Consider the following 5,760-nt stretch of genomic DNA (forward strand, 5'->3'; position numbering starts at 1 on the left):
GCCTGCCCCACGGGCCACACAGTCAGAAGGGTCAAAACTCGAGGGCTTCTGGTTCAAGGGACCCTCAGACATGGCCACTTAAGGCTAGGGGGACAGGGAGGAATCCGGACAAGTTGGACACCTGCTGACAGTCCCTCTGCCATGAGGAGGCAGGAGCGCAGAGTGGTTAGAGCTTGCTCCCCGCGCCCCCCCCCCCGCCCCCAGCATTCTCTTGGCATATTCCCACTGCTACCTGTGTGACTCCAGGCCTCAGTTTCTTCATCTGCAAAAAGGAGGTAAGACCTTCTCAGCTCAACAGCCCTACAAAGGCCACCAAGGCCCTGTGTGACTTCCTCTGTGACCTTCTTCTCACTCTCCCCTTGCATGCTCTGCTCCAGGTACATGGACCTCTCCACTGATCCTCAAACATGGCAGGCACGCTGCTGCCTCAGGGTCTTTGCACTGGCTGTGGCCACAGCCTGGAACTTTCTTCCTCAGACAGTTGCATGCTTCTCTCCTTTTCCCTCAAGTCTTTGCTCAAATGTCATCTTTTCAGTGAACTGCTCCTGACCACTCTGTGATTACGGCCCCACCCCGCCGGCACTCCTCGTCTTCCCTTCTCTTTTCCCTGGCACCAACTTTGCCTTAGAACAGACAGTAACTTCTGTGTATCGAAGATGCTCCTTGTCTCTCTCCCAGAGGAGCATAAATCCATGACGGCAGGTCCTCCTCACCTCCCTTCTCTGCTGTGTCCCCAGCGTCTAGAACACTGCCTGGCACGTAGTAGATACCCAGGAAATATCTGTCAAATGAATGTTGAAGAAGTAGGATTTTTGCAAGGAACCAGATGATCCTGCCAGTGGTGTTCTGGAGCCGGCTCATACTGGCTTGCGAGAGCTGATGGCTAAATTTTCAGAAATTTTGTGAACCGGTTGTTAAACACAGACATTATTAAAAATTAAATTATTTAAATTTGCAATTACATCAATTATATTAAGAACAAAGGTAATAAATGCTCAAAACTCGTTTCTTCCCTGTGATCACTGCATCGTACTCCTACCGGGTCCCGAGGTGACACTGGTCCAGGGAGTCTGTGTGAGGCAGACGTGGGCAGTGGCGGCCACTGAGCACCTGGTCCCAATTCTGGGTTCCGTGACTTCCTGCTGGCAGCTCGAGATCAGCTGCGGTGGGAGCATTTACACCACGAAAACTGGCAAACGCTGCAAATCGGGGCCTGAGGTATTGTTTTGTTCATTGTCTGGAGTTAAGAAAGCGATGGAAACAATGTTAATGCTGCAGATTGAGCATGGCGTGTCTGTCGACGTCACACTGCGAATGGCACAAAAAATTGAGGAAATACTCTCCCAGGATTAAAAAAAATCTTTTCTGATTCAGCAAAGAAGTCGTTCACGTCATTGCGAAAAGGTAAAGTCTGACATGCTTCTTCGTTGTTTTGCTTTCATTTTCCCAGTCAGCTGAAATGAAAATGTCAACCAACGTTTGTGTCCGAACTACACGCGTTCGTCAATTGCAAGCACAGGTTGGCTACTGATCCACGAGTTGGGCCAAAAGTCCACGAAAGAAAGAGTTCTGTGAATCACCTGCTGGTACGGAGTTTACACTTTATTATAATTTGTAAATTGTGTGATACACATCCTTTATGTCAGTACAATTTATTTTATATATATATGTATATATTTTTTCCTTCCTTTCCCAAGAGAGCTGGTTGCTAATGCTGGACATTGACCAGTGCCTCATACAGGGAGCAGCCCGGAGGAGGCATTGAGATTACTGTAAATAAGTGAAGTGTGTTTAATAAAATGGTCTGAGGGGACCCAGTCAGCTCCATAGGGAGCCCTAAAGAAGTGTAGGACTTGGGGGGAGAGGCCCAGGCCTGGGACACAGCGGGGGGTAAAACTGAGGTGCTGGGCGCCCCGAGAGGACCCGGGGGTAGGGATGAGGGCGCAGGGTGGGGAAGCCGGGAGCCCTGGCTGTCGGATGGGATCCTAAGGAAGGAGGCATTCGGGCCTGTGGAAGGCGCACCCGTCCGCACCCCTCCCAGGGGTGCTTCTCCTCCCAGGACAGGATGCTGCCTCGTGTAGGCAGCACAAATCCTCGGGATGCCAGACCCCTAAGGCATTGTCCTGAAGGCAGATGGCCCCAGGCTCCTGGACAAAGGCCCCGTTATCCTCGGCGCTGCCCCACGCTGCTCTCTCTGTCTGTCCTCCTGGCTTGTTAGGGGACCTTGTGTCCCGGGACTGATCATGTCCACTCTCCCGGCCTCTGTATCTGCTGAACGCAAGGAGGGGCTGGTCCAATCCCAGCCCTGACCCTCCCCTTGCTGGTGGGAAAGAATCATCCTTTTGTCTCGTTCTTTCAGTGTGTTTGCATTAAGTCTGCTTTAGCCTGGGTGGTCAGAGAAGGCTTCACTGAGCAAGTTCCATGTGAAGTATGACCCGCATGTTGAGAAGGAGCCAGCCATGTAAAGACTGCAGGGACAGCAGGTGCAAAGGCCCTGAGGCAGGTACAAACTGGGCGTGTTCGGGAACCAGAAGGAAGGCAGGAAGTGGAGCAGAGGGGAACAGGGCAGGAGAGCAGATTGGGGGAGGAGGAAGGCAGCTTGCCCCGGTGCTGTGGCTAGGAGTTTGGACTTGATTCTAATTCGTATGGAAGGCCTTTGGAGGTTTGAGCAGGGGAGTGGGGGACCAGTACATGCTGGCCAGATACAGGGTCAGGGCTGGACCCTGGGGCACGGGGCCAGCTCCCAGGACTTGAGGAGGAGCCTGCAGGATTAGCGCTCCTGAGGCCCGTCTTCACCTGGTTGTCTGTGAAGAAGCATCTCAGAAGCGCTGTCTCTCTCTGAGCAGCACGGATTTGAAGACTCGAATGCCAACCAGAGAGGGGAGGGCTGAAGACACAGACACCAGCAGCCAGCCTACAGGGTTCCGCATCCCAGCTCGGCCATTGACTCCCCCTGTCACCTTGAGGAAGTGAGTTGTTGCCCTGTGCCTCAGTTTCCCCATCCTGAAAAGGAGGCTGGTGATAAGTGGGTTGGTAGTCCTGAAGGTTGACTGGGTCAACAGGTGAAGCGCTTTGCACAGCACCAGGCGGGAGCAAGGCACACACATGTTAACTAGTACTGTTATTTTTATTGTTTTTATGATTGCTGTTAAGACAGGGAGGTGCCGGACAGCCAAGCCCGAGTGAGAACCCCCACCCAGGATGAGGATCCCTGGGGCCAGGGACGCACATCACCTGTAGGCCAGCGGGCCTGAGCTGTGCACCTCGCTGCTCTCTGTGGAAGAAGACGTCACATGCGGCCCAGCCGCAGGCTCCAGAGTCCCGGGAGCCTCGCATGTGGGGCCCATGGAGCGCCTGGGGGCCATGGGGCTTGGAGCCCAGGAGCTGTCACTGCTGCCCTGTGGAGGGTCCCTCAGTCCCTGTTGACCTTGAACGGCGACCCCTGGGCGCAAGTGGGAGACTTTTTGCCCTGGGTTTGAGTTGACCCCTCTGCTGGGTCTATATGGGTCCAGGAAGTGCCCGGTCAGGGGACCGAGCCCAGGCAGTCCTCAGGACTCTGTTGGGGGCAGGGTGCTCTCTGAGAAGCAGAATCAGGATTGGGGCACCCGTGTCATCTATTTTGGGTCTTCAGCTCACTGCATGTGAAGAGGGTCTTTTAACACCAAACCCAGTGCCAGCCTTGGACACATGGGGGTGGCCTGGATGGCTCGGCTGGGCAGGGCTGGGCTAACGTACACCCCGGCCGCTGGCTAGAAGAGGCCACGAGAGGTGGGCCAGGGCGCCATCCAGCTCCTGGGGAGCCGCCTGCTGGATTGTGCAGGGGGCTGGGAACCCACTGGGTTGTGTGCCCAGGATGGCAGCACGCAGGGTTGTGTTCTGGTGGCTCAGACCTGCCTTATCCCCCACTTACAGAGGGGTAAACTGAGGTTCCAACTGTGTGTGGTGGCGGCAGGGCTGGGACTTGACCCCACACCTCCAGCTGGAAGCCGCGCCCGCAGATCTTCTCTTTTATTCCCTGGGCCCCAACGAGGCCCTGGGTCTCCACACATCGTGACCAGCCGGCAGGAGGGCCTGGGGTTTGTGGAACAATGTGGAGTGAGTTAAACAGACACAAGTCCCCGTTGTCGTGGAGATTATCGTTTCAGAAGGTGGAGCTGGGGAGGGGTGGTGGGGGCTGAGGACTGTCTGACGGTAGCTCCCGTGACTTGGTCCCACCGAGCCTTGGGCTGGGCGCCCGGTAAATACACGCCTATGTTATCCACACGACCACCGCATGAGGTGGTCATTATTGTCCTCAGCTCTGCGGGGTAAACCGAGGCAAAGACAGTTGAACAATATGCAAGAGGGCATGAGAGGTGAATGTAGTTTGCACGTGGGATGGATGTGAATTTGGGGGGCCAAGGGGGAGACTATAATGGGTTGGATAGTAGCCCCCCCCATATGTCTCCCGGAACCTCAGAATGTGACCCTACTTGGAATAAGGGTCTTTGCAGATGTAGTTAAAGTAAGGACCCCGAGATGAGATCCTCCTGGATCAGGGCGGACCCCAAATATAATGACGAGCGCCCATGTAAGAGACTGAAGAGGAGAAGACGCACAGAGACATTCTGACGTCTCCAGAAGGCCACGTGAGGGTGGAGGCAGAGATGGAAGTGATGCAGCCATGAGCCAAGGACACCTGGGGCCGCTGGAAGCTGGAAGAGACAAAGAAGCGTCCTCCCCTAGAGCCTTCGGGGCAGCGTGACCCTGTTGACACGTTGATTTTGGACTTCTGGTCTCTAGAGCTGGGGAGAAGAAACTTCTGTTTTTTTAAGCCCCCAAGTTCGGGCGGGACCAGGATCCGGCCCTGGTGGCGTCTGCCACAGGCCTTGTTTCTCACGCCCCTGCCTGCCCAGGCAGGCCCTGGCCTAGAGTCCTGCATCCTTTTCTTGGTGGTGGAAAAGGAAGGGCCGTGCATCTTTGCCGAGCACCTGCCAAGGGCCAGAGGCTGTCACAGGCCTTCTCATCCACATTCGTGCCAGCCTGTGAGATGCCCACTCTTATCCATCCTACAGATGAAGGCAGTCCGCAGACGAGGCCCTGGCTGGGCCCTGAGAGGGTGGGGCACTCAGAGAAGAGGGGCTCTGAGCCCCAGAGCTGTCGTTTGCTTCCACCAAAATGCCCCTGAACGGGCAGGGTGTGATGAGAGAATCGCTCAGTGGACGCATAGCACAATGCCATAAAAAACCCACAGCTGCCCTCTAAACACGCGTGCCCAGAGAAAGGTCTGGAAAGATAGACCTTTTAGGGCTGTTCTCGGTCCTTCCTTTCCCACAGCCCCTGCCCTAGGTCCAGCCCTCACCCCGAAGGCCGTAGCCCTGGCCTCTCTGCTTCTCCTTTTCCTGCACATCCGCCCCAAACACCCATTTCCCTACTCACTCCTGCCCAAGCTGCCCTATTCCGTGCATCTGAGCACCAAGGGCCTCCTGGGACCCACCTGCTGCCTGGCCCTTGCTCCTCGGCCCAGTCTGTCCCGGGCTTCCCTTGGAGGAGCCCTGTCCCCACTGGGCAGCCTCCCCTCGCCCCCCTTTAGGGCCCTGCCCCGCTCAGGCCTCACCCCTCCCTTTCAGGGCAAGGAGGGAGGGGATGACCCTCTGCCGAGCGCGCCCTGCATCCCAGGCCGGGTGAGAGGGCCTTTGCTCACAGACCAGCCCCTCATAAGAGCCCTGACGCTGGGTCTTATCTCCATTTTACAGATGAGAAAACTGAGTCTCAGATGCG

The 5,760-nt window shown here is 56.0% G+C and overlaps 1 long non-coding RNA gene across 1 annotated transcript; it reads left to right on the top strand.

Annotated features, from left to right (window-relative positions):
• LOC106845475 (uncharacterized) lies at window positions 1-3,292 on the top strand. The gene is made up of 5 exons (XR_006512635.2): window positions 1-275; window positions 1,451-1,586; window positions 2,360-2,503; window positions 2,847-2,969; window positions 3,154-3,292. It is a non-coding gene; the product is annotated as an uncharacterized lncRNA (long non-coding RNA).
• The last annotated feature ends 2,468 nt before the right edge of the window (window positions 3,293-5,760 follow it).

Source organism: Equus asinus, chromosome 13 (genome assembly GCF_041296235.1).
Source record: "Equus asinus isolate D_3611 breed Donkey chromosome 13, EquAss-T2T_v2, whole genome shotgun sequence".
In the NCBI taxonomy this organism is placed as follows: domain Eukaryota; kingdom Metazoa; phylum Chordata; class Mammalia; order Perissodactyla; family Equidae; genus Equus; species Equus asinus.